A 16,237-nucleotide genomic window follows, 5' to 3' on the forward strand; every position below is an offset into this window, starting at 1 on the left:
AGACTTTGGGTGGTGGATTTGGTTCAGGGACAAACCGAAAAAACCACACTCCAGCTTGATTTGAACCAAACCCAGTTTTACCCATTGTATTGCAAGGCTCAAAAAAACCCACACCAAAAACATTGTTTCAAGCTGACCAATTTGGTCAACCACAAATCGTAGTTGTCTGAACCATTTTTGTTTTGATCCAGCCTTTTTTTTGGGAGGGGGGGTTTAGGGGGAGGGTGTCACTATTTTTGTGCATGTTTTTCCTTTAAAAACTGGCTAAATTTGAATTGTGCTAGGTGAGGTGTGAAAAACAAAACAAAACAGTCCTCACCCCAAAGAGCTTGCAATCTAAGTAATATATGTTTAGGATAATAATCAGTAACAATCATTTTGGTGTGACTTCTTGTCCTGCAGCAGAAGTTATACAAGAGCTCCTGTCTCATGAGCAGACCATTATGTGGACATCTTCAATGAAGCTGATATTCAGCTGGAGAAATAAAGAAAAGGCAGCACAAGAAACATTAACACAAGAAAAATAATAAATTTATATGCCCATCAAAAAGACACTAGAACTACTAAGAAGACAAGTTTGAAGTCCTAATTCTAATTTCATTTACTATGATGCAAATCAGAAATAACTTCACTGATGCCAATGGAGCTACTCAGGTGTGAGATCAGAATCAGGGTTTTAGTTAAGCATGTTTAACAGCCAACAAGGGGAAAACTATCGATATGTTGTTGGCAGTTTATTGAATTCATTAATAATACAATTTCACTTTTGGTAAATGAAGGGTCTCTTTAGTTTGTGATATAGAGCTAAAACCCCCATATGGTTACAACAATCATTTTCATTATTACATTGAAACTAATTGCATTTATGGCTGTAACTGAACTGACAACTACATGATACAAAATTAAGACCAAAACCTGCCTTCTTAATTCAAGCGAGTAGCTTTTCCTCATGTGAATAGTTCCATTGGCTTCAATAAACATGTAAGGACGGACTAGCACACTAACAAGATGAAAGATTGGGCAACTAATTTCTAACCTCCAACGTTCAGATGTCTTTTTCAGATTTTAGATCGAGATGACAACCAATACATACTACAAGAGTTTTTATTTTCATAACCACTCTCAGTTAAAGGATGCAGATGTGCTAAAAATGTCTCTGAAGTTCAGATCCCCTTTCAATTAGAGAAGAATTTGTGCAGACAAGACTGATCAATATAGGATTTTTAAAGGAGTTTCTTTGATAATCTTGTTCATTTAGATGCATGAAAAGCTCTAGTTGATGGGCCAAACTCTGCTCTCAGTTACACCAGTACAAATCCAGAGTAATCCCATTAAAGTCAATGGAGTTATTTCAAACTTATAAACAGAATAACTGGGAAACAGAATTTGAACCAGCATTTTTAACAGTCTGGTTTTAGAAGTCACCATGGACAATGGTACAAAATATAGAAAGCAGACTCCAAATGAGGATATATAAACTTTGAACATAACTAAAGTATCTTGCTACCACCTAACTCTTTATTTTCCTATTGGGTGGTTCATGATATTCTTAAAGTTATTTATAAAAAAGTGATGTTGCATTCTTAAAGAGAATGACTTCATGGCACTAACATTAATTTTTTGAAGGTATGCCAGGAAATCATATCCTATAGGCTCTTATAGTAGTACCTGAAAGTACACATGGGTGGTGGGTTTTTTTTAAACATCCACACATCACTACTTTTAATATCCATGCATAATCTGGTCATGAGTAAGTTTTACACCCCCACCACAAAGCTAACTGGTCCCATCTCTCAAAGGCTAAACATTTGTTCTTGTATCTGCGGGATGGCTTTCATTGACATCTTTTCCTGCTCTGTTAAATGCTTATGAATATTGACATACTGTTGTTAAGACAAAGCAATTTTGTTTATTCTGCATGAGAAGGCCAGAAAGTACTGCAGGGATTTCAAGAATGGAGTTCATTGATTTTCATTTGGCTGAAGCTCCTCTGGTAAGTCACATGGACATATCAGAGAAGGAATAAAGGTGTTTTATGGAACAAAAGCAGCTCATTTCAGGTAAATAAAACTGGAGACAATGAACAAACAGCATATGGAACCTCTCGGCTACAAGGTTTAGCCACATGGTGCATGAATATAATGGGTGCGGATTTAGGAAAGCTATAGAATAGATTTCTATTCCAGGAAGAAATAACGGTGAAATCCTGGCTCTGTTGAATTTAATCGTAAAATTCCCATTGACTTCAATGGGGCCAGGATTTCATCCTAATTGTTTCAGACCAATCCAAGAATAATCATAAATATATAGCACTGGTGACTGCATTCTGCTCCACATTTCCTCCTTATTGGTCATGATCCTGTTCCCACTGAAGTCAATGGCAATATTATCACTCACTTCAATGGGACAAAGATCAGGCCCATAACATTTAACTATAGATTTTTGGCATGATCATTTTTAGGGTAGTTATGGTACTCTGGTCGGGACACGGGACAAACTCCTCAAAATCGGGACAGTCCCGATTTTATCGGGACATCTGGTCACCCCACTCACAAGAAGTCTCATTGTATAAAAGTTTGCAAGATGGGACCCCTTATGGATGAATTAAAGCTTTCACTGAGCGTCCACTGGTTTAAGGCTTGATCCTACAGAGTGCAGAGCACTCTGCCCCAGTCCAGCAAAGCGATTAAGCATGTGCTTAGCTTAAGCATGAGAGCGGGACCACTGACATGCTTAAAGTTAAGCATTTGCTTAAGCACTTTGGTAGACTGGGGCCACAACACCTCAGCCAAGATCAAGCCCGTTCTGTAACTGCAATGTTATTCCTGAGTTCACACACACTGTTTGCCTCCAACAACCCGAGATTTAACTTCTCAGCTTGCAAAGCTCTCACTGAAATTTATTCAGTTGATACTATCACATCAACCCAACCAAATCTCAACATGCCTCAAGTCATCAATTTTTTTGGTTATTAATTGATGAAAGTCCTGCCACAGAAGTCCAGACTTCACTCTCCTTCCTTCCCCATCTGCTTCACATTATCCACTTGCCAGTTATCCATTCTGAAACTGACTCAGACACGTTTAGATTCAAAGCCACAGAACCTTTCATCAAAGTTAATGATGGTCATGGAAACAGTGCTTACATGGTCCTAGAGAACTCAGGCAAACCCACTTATTTAACCATTTACTAAAACATGTCCCTATCTGAGGACATTTTGGTTACATCCAGAATGTGGAGGAGGAGTTAATATGGAGTCATTCCCAAGAGACTACTTCCTCAAACATCAGCAAATGACTGAAAACACTTAACTAATATCAGATAGAAATGGGCTGTCCCTCTTATTTAAATTATCATGTTCAGCATATTTAGTTTGTACAGGTTTACTGCCATTTTGTCTACTGGGAAGTCTTTATGTGAGTTAATAGTGGCTTTCACAGCTGAAAATAATACTATAATTATATGTCAAGGGCGTCAATATTGTGTCATTTAGGTGTATTATGTTGTTACATTGTATTACAGAATGCATGAAGTTCTATGCCTAAATGATAAAATGCTGGCTCTCCTGCTTAAAAAAATATATATTTTCATGGGCCTATTGTCAGCTAAGAAAGCTATTTCTAGCTAATGCAGAGATTTTTATAATTTTTAAAAAGTCAATGATCTAGCAATATGCTAAGAGAATAAAATCCTGCTTAGTTCAAAGTCATTTTTGCACCCTAATTGCCACTGAAGTTAGGCTGAAGTTTATACAGCTTTTCTCAGAGAATGAAAACCTGAAAATGTCTGCAATAATATACACCAAAGTAATGTCAAGAAATAAAGCACAAAATTAGATAAAATCTTTGTTCCCACTTCATTTTGATGCATATCACTTCAAGTGTCATCTCCAATTTTCTATGAAAAAGGGCATAAATTATGGAAAACCAGCTTGTTTACATGAGATGAAAATGCGATCTTTATGAAATTCTGTTTTACTATAAGCATAATCACCTAGTAATTATTTTTATGCCTCTGATTTAGTTAAAATTGAAAAGTTAGGTAAATAATGAATAGGCACATCATTACTTTAAACAAAAATGTCCAATGAAAAATATTTGAAGGTGAATCTAATGTAGGCAAATGTTTTGGGTGTAATTTATCTAGCATATATTGTTTGAATATATATTTTGGGATCAGATTTTCAAAAGAAAGCAAGGTCCTCTGATTTTCAAGTGCCCGGCTCTGGAGTGGGGCAGGTTTTTTTTTACCAAAACATTTTCAATGAAAAAAATTAAAACATTCTATGAATTAGTTTGAACTTTGCCACGTTTTCTGAGGTCAAGTCTCCCCCAACATATTTTTGGAAAAAATCAGAACCTTTCCATTTCAACATTTTCTAAACAATCTTGAATATGAAACCAAATGTTTCATTTGACCCAAAACAATTTTTTCTACTTTCCTGGTTTTCCAAAAATTATGATTTTTTTTGTTTTGGCTCAATCTGAAAGGAAAATTGTTTTCAACTTTTTGGTTTGGCCACCAAAGCAAAATATTCGTTATTCACATGGCTCTACTTTGCACTCACAACAAGATATAGGTTACACAAAGACCTCATTTCCCTTTTAGGCACCAAAATAAAAGGACAACTTCTCAAAAGTGTTCAGCTCCCAGCAGCTCCTATTGTGACATTTATAACGAGATTTTGGTGCCTAAATGGGAGTTGAGCTCTTCTGAAAAATCAAGCTCTATGATAGGCCAACATTTTCAGAAAATCTTGGTCCTATTCCTGCATGTTCAGAAATCACCAGGTTTTATTACAGCGAGTAGAAGATATCCTGTTCCCACTATATGCTAGTAATTTTTCCATAATCTGAATCCAAAGCTTCATGTATGATTCCATTTTTAAGTCTCTGCCACAAGGCTCATTATCCAATGCAGTGTGAGTTGAGTATTTTCTCTGAGAGCAGAGGCTCCATTCTTTAATATTAGATGGAGGAGTACTAGCCTACGGCCTTGTGTAGATCAGTTTCCTCCAAATCACTCTTACTTTCCTCCCCTTTCTGCACTATTCTCTTTGTAGCAATTATGACCCAGGGACCTCTTGATGCCAACTAACAGAGGGCAAAGAGGGGATGCATTGGGTTTCACAGGGATCCCCTGGGTCAAGTATATGTATAATATTTCACCAAAGGGTGGCGTGTAAGGTCTCTACCAAGATCCAGTACCTTACTGGTCATTATAGTCATTGCACAGTGTATGTACACATAATATCTAAGAAGTTACATATCTATACTGGGAATTATGTTCTTAAAGCCTTGACATTAAAAGTAGGTCACCAGGAGATGACAGGTCTTGGAAAGAGTCTGTTCAGGTATAGAGTAGAGAGAAACACACTGCTCTCTCTCCGGTCAGGTGTGTATTGTATGCATCACACTGGAGGCTTATCTGCATTGCTGAGTCTGTGGTTAATCAAGAGATTGCAAAAAAGTCACAAGAGGAGAGCTGCAGGAAAAAACAAAAACAGCAGGAGGTATCCTGTTTATGAGTAAAGACAATGAATTTGAGGGATATAACTGGGGTATTGTAGTACCTGGAACCTTCACAGAGGAGATGAATTGTCAGCATGTTCTCTCTTATGAAAGGAAGGTCACAGCCAACCTGGCTGGAAAATGCTGCAGAAACTTTGACTGAACTAAAAACTTTATTAAATAGAAAATTATCTTGTTAATTAAACCTAGGTATCACAGAGTACTTCTTCAGCTACCCTGCATGCCTCATGTCCTACCCTGTTTCCATGGTCCCTCAGTCACAAACATGCTTAGACTCTTTCCCTTTCACAACATGTACCTTTGTTCCTCAGTTATCCAGCAAACAGAATAGAGCACATATGACTTCTACACAGCTTCTCTCCTCTGCACAACTCTCCCCCATCCCACTTCCTGTTCCTCTCACTTATACCCTCCCAGTTACTGCCAACTGTATCAATAGCCAAGTGATCATCACCAGGTGCTCATCATCCCCCCTCAATTACTCCCAGATGAGCCTGCAGCCTTTTCTGTGCTGCAGCAATATCAATGATCAGGGTGCTACAGCTAGCACTGTGTCATACTAGGCTTTAGAATGTGTGTTATGATTTTATTTTACTGTTTCCAAAACTTTACTCACTACATCTCAAATCTCTCTACCTTGTTCAATAAGCCTTTCCTTGTTTTCACTATACACATATCTAACTGAAGTGGGTTAAGTGGAGTGATGATCCTGAGCTGGAACTGGTAAGCTGGTGTGTACTGTTCCTTTGGGATCAGCAAATCTGTGAATTCTGTGTGGGTCCAGTGGAACAGGGGCGGTACACTCCCAGGAGGAGGGGGAAGACGGTTCTGAGGGCTTGGAGTACATCTATCATTAACCTGCAGAGAGACACCAGAGCCTGAATAGACTGAGAGGGGAGTGTTGCCCCTGTCTGGTTGTGATGTGGAGCTGACCCCTACTAGACACAGATCAGACTTTCTCACGCTAAGGACAGATGGTAGCAAGGTGCCTCACAACTCTGGGTACTCCAAGAAGTGTCACCGCAATGCTGAAAGGGGGTAAAAGAGGGCATGAGGTGAATATGTCTGTGCAGGATGGAGCATTTACTTTCTGAACTAGCATAAGGAGCTGCTTTGGAGCACAATTGTTTTCCTTTTCCAGTTAGACACTGCTAAACCCTGTCCAGCATTGTCCTACAAGTTTGTTTTATATGATCCATCACATCTACATAACCCTCTATAAAATGATAGAGAAAAAGGCATCGGGTTTCTCAGAAGTAAGTAAGTATTTTAACATGTTTGGATCAGCTTCTCTGCTGGTATTGATTGGCACAGTCCAACTAAAGTGTATGGAGCTATGCTGGGTTAAAGCAGCACAGGAGTTGGTCTGTCATATTTATATGCAGCATTTCTTTTAAGGACTATTGGAGTCCTCGCCTCCAATTGGCCCAGATGCCAGCCTCCATCACTCAAACAAGCACTTTTGTGCTATCTCCTACATCTCTCACTCTTGGGGGAAGTTCCTCGTCTTAAAGCTACCTTATCCTCCCTCCTTAAAACTCTCCTTTGCCATGATGCCTACAAAAAACTTGACAATGGTTAGGAGGCTGATGTATTGATATTACTGCCTGTAATGCTGAGCAATATTACCATCATAATATCAATAGTATCATAGTTTCTCCCCGCTCTGTTTGTATCCACCTGTTCTCTCTAGTCTTATACTTAGCTTGTAAGCACTTTGGGGCAGTAACTAGATTTTTATACTGTGTTTGTACAACACACAACACAACGGGTCCCGGTCCTAGTACAAAATAAATAATAATCTGCAAAGTGGAAAATGATACTAAGAATTTACTGGATTCCTGCACACTAGTTGGAGTTTGATGTACTGGACAATGATGTGTGTTGTCTCATGGGTGGCAATGTGACACTCACCGAATTATACAGCAACATTGTAAATACCTAGTGTAACAAATTCCATAGAAATTGCATGGAATAAATAAATTACCACATAAATCAAACTTATATCTACTGCAGGATTTCTTGTCAGTATACAGACCAAAAAAGACAAAAAATTGATTGCCATTCCCTTGTTTGCAGAAAAGGATTTATCCCCCCAAATTAGAAAAGTGCATGTGCTCTGGTTTTGGAAGAGTGGTATAGTGACAAGCATATGAGCATTTGGCTGAAGATTAACAACAAAGCTCCAACTTTGCTGCGTATATTACAGAAGAATATATCTCTACTATAAAAGAATAGATGCATGCAAAAAGTGGTCCCCATTAAACATTTGCTATGTTCCTTCTTCATGTAGTTAGTTTCTGCCATATTCCCTATATACAGCATAGGGAATGCTGCAAATATTACAGAGATGTTCATTACCATACTTTGAAAAGCAATTGCAAACTGTGCAAGAGAGAGAGATTTGATATTGCCATTCAGACTTTGAGGGACCAGGGAATTATACAGTACTCTAGGGTTTGACTTGAGTCTCTCTGCTTCCCACACAATTTAGTTATTTTTCTTATCTGCTACATATACTGTATAAATAGCATGTATATCTCCATAAACAACAGTTGTTTATGGCTGACATTCATTAGGTACTGTATGTTAGGTCGCCAGATCACCCAGTATTATCTAGTATTATTTATTGGTACTGTAGTATTACCAAGAGGCTCCTACCAAGGAACTTGGCACTGTACATTCAAGTTTATATTATGGTAATGCCTAAGGACTCCATCAGGGATTGGTGCCAGACTTCCTAAACACTGTACAAACATTTCTTTAAAGAGGCAGTCCCGGCCCCAAAGAGCCTACACTCTCATCTAGCTGCTGGCTAGGAGTTACCACCACACAGCTTAGGAAACAATTCTCTTTGCACAGGGAGCTTTGTCCTTACTGAATAACAGGGAGAGCCAGCTTTTTTAAAAAAAAAAATACTTCACCGCTTCCAAACACCAGTTAAACACAGTGGTCACAGTTCATAGATCCCCGTAAATGTGTGCCTGCTTTTCCCCGGCAGTATCAACACTTGAAGCCGAAGGCGTTTTTAACAGGCAGACTCTCAAAATGCTTTTAACTACTAACAAAATAGAAGAAAATTTAAACAGATGTCAAAATAAGTTTCCATTTACGAAATTCACTTCATAAGCATAGCTTGTGAATAGCTTAATTTGAATAGCATATGGACGGCTGAGGAAAATTTCTCTCTTATGGAGGAAAATATAGAAAACATATTAGGTTTTTTTGGGGGGTTTTTTTTTTTAGAGCCATATCCAAGGATGCTATTTGCATTCTGATCTAGTGCAACTGTGGAAAGACATAACTGAATGTCAGCTAAGAAAATGAGTCTAGATGTCTTGGAAATACTACCCAAGCAAATACTTAGAGAAAGATACGTACCACATTTAGCTTCATCAATGCAAAAAAAAATAAGGAAAACCATGAAACTTATTCATGACAGTATCCCAGCAGCTAAGGAATATATATAAGAAGCCAGGCAGTTAGTGTAGTACAATTGTAGGAAGAGAGAAAAGAACTAACTGTGAGGACAAAAGCTTATTCAGCCTCATGATACTGTAACTCTATATATCTAATCTCAGTGCTAGTAAGAAGTAGGGGAACAGGCCCAAAGTCATTAGGGGAATACCTAATACTCACATGGGGCAGATTCTACCTGGCTAGTCTGTGACTTTGTAAATGGAGGAGCTTTCCCTATGCTAGATAACTCCTTGATATTCTATGACATAAGGGTAGGTCAGGACACTAGGAAAGTGCATCCTTCTTCAGGGCTCCTAATGTACTGCCAAGAAATATAGCTCAGCAAGGCAGAGCCTGGGGAAGGAGTGGTGGTGAGACTGGTGAATCCTGGACTATATGAACCAACTGGCTATTCTCCTCTACAGAGGAAGGGAGCAACTTCTATGGGGTCTACTGCAGCACTAAGCAATTCAATATTCCTCCTCCCCACCTTGCAGCATCTCTCTCTCTCTCTCTGCATAAACTGTTTACTTAGGGTGTGCATAGAGGGAAAATTGGCCATTAGCACATCACAAGTTTCCAACAGTGAGGCCTTATAGCCAACTCTCCATGACAGCCAGAGCTATATCTAATTTGTATGTAAATGTACATAACATAATATAAAAAAACCCAAGCATGATATTTATTTGCATCAATACTGTCCTTGATAGGTGAAGAGGAATCACTTATTGGCTGAATTCACCAGCCATGAATCCAAAACATTAAGGCATTCTTCTTAGTCATGAGGGAGGAATAGGAGATTTGGATTTTTCTTAGTAGAATCAATACTCTCTACATACCAAATACAGAGCACTGGATGATGACTTGAGGACATGTTTCAAGACTCATGAAACACATTTGGTCAGCCTGATATAATCACACATTATATAGGTCACATGGAGTAGAATTTAACCAGAACATTAAACAAAATATGATGATTATTCAGTCGCTGGACAGAAAATACCAAGCTCATAAATAGACAGCCTCATACTTATCCCCAGGAAGCAATGATGCCCTGCTCCAGTTAGCGTCCAGATACAGCGTAATTAGCTTTAGCTCCAGTTTACCTAATAAAGATATAACACAGTGCATTGTTTTGTGGCAAAATAGAATATTCTTGAATATACTTTAATGGAATGAAAACTCATATTGGTAATTTAGAGAAAGTAAACACTTTAGTGATCTTATACATATGTAATATTTCTTCATTTGTGTTTACTAAAAAAAATGAAAGTAAATGTTATTCTTATAAAAGAACAAAGAAATTAGCTCACAGAGGGCTTAATTATCCCTTCTTCTCCAATGGGAAACAATTCTATTGGCAGCTTGCAAGACTGTTCTCTTGACAAATCAAGTTGTTGGCTGAGGCGTGAAGTGTTAGATTATGATCGACTCGGTGTGACATTGTGATTCATGGCTACTATATTACGGAGGGAAAAGGGGGATTTATGCTTCATATCCACTTTGAATTCATGGTGAAACAAGTGAGTCATTCTGTTCAACTTCACGAGCTCCTGTTCTATATCTTGGGACTGAACAATATTACAGGCTCAAACGTATAAGGAAGTAAGAAAGATTAAATAATGCTGTGCAATAACCTCTCTTTCCCCCCATACCTTTTAGAATCACGTGGAGAAAATGTTTCATGAACCCAACTCATAAACATGGGGGAAAGGTAGAATGGGGGGGGAGTGAAGGGAGGAGTAGGATGACAGTTCTTTACAACAGATATTTGTAATGCACAAGACGAGAGTATACTGGCTGCTTTAACCATTACTTCTTCAGATTGATATGTCTAAGGATTAAGAGAACAGCTATGTACAGTTAGCATAAAAGGCCTAAACATATGCCTAAATGCATTTACAGGCCTTAATTTTTCAAAAGCAGCCTCAAATTACTTTATTCCATTATGAGCTTTCGTGGGTGAATACGCACTTCTTCGGATGCAAGTCTCTTGCATCCGAAGAAGTGGGTATTCACCCACGAAAGCTCATGCTGCAAAACGTCTGTTAGTCTATAAGGTGCCACAGGATTCTTTGCTGCTTTTACGGAACCAGACTAACACGGCTACCCCTCTGATACTTTATTCCATTGTGCAGCCATATTTAAATGAGGATGCAAAATTAAGTGTGTCTGCAAATGCACTTGTTTATGAGCCTAACCAACTGACAGCACTCACAAATCAGACAGCTGGGGGTAACTGCAGACATGATTAAATGCTCCATCATTTAATTATGGGCACAAAATTGCACCTGTAGTACTTGAGATTGGACTGAGGTCTGGTTAACCCTCATCACCAGAGAACCCACTACACTCAAACAAACACAAGAAACTGTCTCATACAGAATAGATGTTCCATTGCCTTCAATGGGCTTTAGATTGGGCCTTAAAAGAACATAACAATGCCAGGTCAGAGGTCACATGCCAACCCAAACAGAATGTATTCCCCTGTAAAATGTAACTTCAATTAAAATGCATTCAAGTCTGAAGCAAAATTTAAACCCAGCTCCAAGGTCAGTTCGGAATTCACATAGAATCATAGAATCTCAGGGTTGGAAGGGACCTCAGGAGGTCATCTAGTCCAACGCCCTGCTCAAAGCAGGATCAATTCCCAACTAAATCATCCCAGCCAGGGCTTTGTCAAGCCTGACCTTAAAAACCTCTAAGGAAGGAGATTCCACTACCTCCCTAGGTAACCCATTCCAGTTCTTCACCACCCTACTAGTGAAAATGTTTTTCCTAATATCCAACCTAAACCTCCCCCTCTGCAACTTGAGACCATTACTCTTTGTTCTGTCATCTTCTATCACTGAGAACAGTCTAGATCCATCCTCTTTGGAACCCCCTTTCAGGTAGTTGAAAGCAGCTATCAGATCCCCCCTCATTCTTCTCTTCTGCAGACTAAACAATCCCAGTTCCCTCAGCCTCTCCTCATAAGTCATGTGCTCCAGCCCCCTAATCATTTTTGTTGCCCTCCGCTGGACTCTCTCCAATTTATCCACATCCTTCTTGTAGTGTGGGGCCCAAAACTGGACACAGTACTCCAAATGAGGCCTCACCAGTGCTGAGTAGAGGGGAATGATCACATCCCTTGATCTGCTGGAAATGCCCCTACTTATACAACCCAAAATGCCATTAGCCTTCTTGGCAACAAGGGCACACTGTTGACTCATATTCAGCTTTTCATCCACCGTAACCCCTAGGTCCTTTTCTGCAGAACTGCTGCCCAGCCATTCGGTCCCTAGTCTGTAGCAGTGCATGGGATTCTTCCATCCTAAGTGCAGGACTCTGCACTTGTCCTTGTTGAACCTCATCATATTTCTTTTGGCCCAATCCTCTAATTTGTCTAGGTCCCTCTGTATCCTAGCCCTACCCTCCAGCGTATCAACCACTCCTCCCAGTTTAGTGTCATCTGCAAACTTGCTAAGGGTGCAGTCCACACCATCCTCCAGATCGTTAATGAAGATATTGAATAAAACCGGTCCCAGCACCGACCCTTGGGGCACTCCACTTGATACCGGCTGCCAACTAGACATGGAACCATTGATCACTACCCATTGAGCCCGACTATCTAGCCAGTTTTCTATCCACCTTACCGTCCATTCATCCAGCCCATACTTCTTTAACTTGCTGGCAAGAATACTGTGGGAGACTGTATCAAAAGCTTTGCTAAAGTCCAGAAATAGCACATCCACTGCTTTCCCCTCATCCACAGAGCCGGTTATCTCGTCATAGAAGGCAATTAGGTTAGTCAGACATGACTTGCCCTTGGTGAATCCATGCTGACTGTTCCTGGTCACTTTCCCCTCCTTTAAGTGGTTCAGGATTGATTCCTTGAGGACCTGTTCCATGATTTTTCCAGGGACTGAGGTGAGACTGACTGGCCTGTAGTTCCCTGGATCTTCCTTCTTCCCTTTTTTAAAGATGGGCACTACACTAGCTTTTTTCCAGTCATCCGGGACCTCCCCCGATCGCCACAATTTTTCAAAGATAATGGCCAATGGCTCTGCAATGTCATCGGCCAACTCCTTTAGCACCCTCGGATGCAGCGCATCCGGCCCCATGGACTTGTGCTCATCCAGCTTTCCTAAATAGCCCCGAACTACTTCTTTCTCCACAGAGAGCTGGTCACCTCCTCCCCATACCGTGCTGCAGAGTGCAGCTGTCTGGGAGCTGACCTTGTCTGCCTCATCTTTCTTATGGATCCAAACATCAAACTATCACAATGCAAAATTAGGGGAAACTCAGGAATCTGTTCTCCTACAGGTAAATGGTTCCCCACTTTCTGTTCAAGTAAAACCTTCCTTCCTAGGTTTTACTCAGAAGTGTGAATTCTCTTTAGCTCTTTGTTGCTGTTTTTTGCAGAAAGGGGCCAATCATCTGAAGGACTTGGAGAAAGATTTTTTGGCCTTATCTCTTTTGGCCTGTCTCCAGCTCAGAGAAGGACAGTTTTTGTTTGAGAGGGTTCAGAAATAGCAAGGAAGAGCTTATTGTTATTATTTATACAACACTTTGTACAGCACTTTAAAGACATATAAAAGGAATGATCTCTGCCACAAAGATATTGATATGTAAATAATTATTAATGTAAATGGGAAAAGGGGGGGATTGTTTATTTGTGCTCTTGTATGACCCTCTTTCATTTAAAAAAACAGCAGGAAAGATGGGTGCGTGATTTATTTTAACAGTGTTTGGCTTTTAAACTGGATTGATGTTTTATTGGATGCTGTTCTGCTTTTAAATAAAGAAGTATTTTCTTTTTACACATTAATGTGTAATGTATTTCTTGAGGGCATATTCTCTAGTTACTAGGTTCAGTGCTGGTGTGGTAGGGGTTTGTGTTGAAATTATGGTTTGCCCAGGTAGCATGGTACTAGGATGCTCTATGACCTCTGACCTGAGAATGTTATGCTGTTCAGTTACTTTGCCGTCTGTGAAAATGGGGAATGATTTACATTCATGAGAAACAGATTTACAATTATCATAAATTTCATGATACACTGTCTTTACACACTGCATCATACAAGGGCCACACAAACCCTAACTGACCAGGAGAACTGCAAGCTAGCTTGTTCACAACCATTAATAAAGTTACCAGAATTGTCCCACTGATGTCTGACATCTGTACTTCAAAAGCTATTTTGTAAAGAAGCCAGCGCCTTTATGGTACAAAACATAATTACTTGGAAAATATGTCCGATGATGACATGCCAGAACCATATAATAAAAAGGATCTAGGCCAGATTTACAGCTGGTGTAAATCAGCTTCAATGGACAGCTGATTTTAAAAGAGCTACAGCATTTTACCGGTACATCATCTGAAGATCCAACCGCCTATGTCCAAATCAAGGTTATATCAGTCCCACTCCTTCTAATCTGAGGTTTCTTTAGTTTAGATGGGCATGTGACATTCAATAAGCAATGTTCTTCACTAAAGAGAAGAAGATGAGAGTACTGGGTAGGATCAGGAGGTGCCAAATGGTAGCAAGAGATAAATTTTATTTACCAATACAGCTCACTACAGTAGTTGTTATTAAAAAGTCAGTGGCTATCAACAATTACCATAAAGTGGCAGCTGAGACTCCGCTATTACTTCCAATTCTAGATACAGGAAATATTGTAATAGCTCAAACAGCAATGAGTGGTAAATTGGTAATGCTGCCTGCTGTATGAGAATGCCATTATGATAAGCTCCCTGGACTAGATTATAATATCCAAGGAACTATAGTTGATCCTAAGGATTCTGCTCTCATCACTAATCCTGCTGCTAAATTTATGGCCCTGGTTCAGCAAAACAGGTAAGCACGTGTTAATGGCTATCCCTATTCTGCAAAGCACTTATGTGCTTAAGTCCCATTAATGTTACCATAGGTGCTGACTCCGTGGGTGCTTCGGGGCTGGAGCACCCACACGAAAAAAAATAGTGGGTGCTCAGCACTCACTGACAGCCCCACCAATCAGCTCCTCTCCCTCCCTCTCAGTGCCCCCCGCCTGCCGTGAATCAGCTGTTCAACGGCATGCAGGAGGCTCGGGGGGAGAAGCAGGGGGCAGGAAGAGGCGGAGCAAGGATGGGGCGCACTCGTTGGAGGGGGCGGAACGGGATGGGAAGAGGTGGGGTGGGAACAGAAAGAGGCAGGATGTGGATGGGACCTGCGATGGAGCGGGAGTTCGAGCACCCCCTGGGAAATTAGAAAGTTGGCGCCTATGAATGTTAATAATGAATTTGAACCTACATGACCTATCAGCTGGTTGCACTAACTGATGCCTTGCTCACATCAAGTCCTCTGAGACACTGCAGAATAACCAGCTCTTTTTCATTAGGGGGTGGTAGTCATTTATTTTTCAAGCATTTCCTCTAAACTATAGACAGTACAAGTCATCTCCTTATTTCTATTAATTATATTTAAGTCTATGATTTGTCAGGGATATTTTTAGTAAAAGTCATGGACAGGTCATGGGCAATGACCAAAAATTCATGGAAGCTGTGACCTGTCACTGACTTTTACTAAAAAACATCACTGACAAAATGGGGAGGAGGGTCCAGCACCCAATGCATGCAGCAGCAGGGAGCTGTGGCCCCCTGCCCGTGGCTGGGAGGGACTCCTGATCGCGGGACTAGGAGCTGGGCCGGATCCCCTATTGCCCTGCAGGGCAGGGCTGGGAGCCCACGGCAACTAGGAACTCCAGGGTCCCTTGCCACTGGTTGGGGCTGGGATCTATGGGATCCACTGCTGCCAGCGGGGGCTGGGGAATTGCAGGAGGGGGTGCGGCAGCTGGTCTGGCATGGGAGGGTCCCCCCCGCTAACCGGTGGTGGCTGGGCTGCTGCGAGGCCCAGTGTCACTGAGGTTGTGGAAAGTCACGGAATCCGTGACTTCCATGACATACTCAAAGCTTTAATTATATTATTGAGTAGTCTTTGTATTTGTCCTACCTAGAGACCCCAAACTAGCCCCCAAACTAGCCTCAGGCTCAGCGCATTACACAGAAAGAGACATTCCCTGCCGCAAAGAGCCTGCAACCTAAATGGACAAGATAGACATAGGGTGGGAGAAAGAAAGGATTATTACAGAGGTACAGAGAAATTAAATGACTTGCCCAAGATCACACAGGAAAGTTTGTGGAAGAGCCAGGAATTGAACCCACATCTTCTAAGCCCCATTCTCGTTCCTTAACCATAAGTACCAAAAAGAAATATAAACAATCAAAT

The sequence above is a fragment of the Mauremys mutica genome, chromosome 11 (genome assembly GCF_020497125.1).
Source record: "Mauremys mutica isolate MM-2020 ecotype Southern chromosome 11, ASM2049712v1, whole genome shotgun sequence".
Classification (NCBI taxonomy): domain Eukaryota; kingdom Metazoa; phylum Chordata; order Testudines; family Geoemydidae; genus Mauremys; species Mauremys mutica.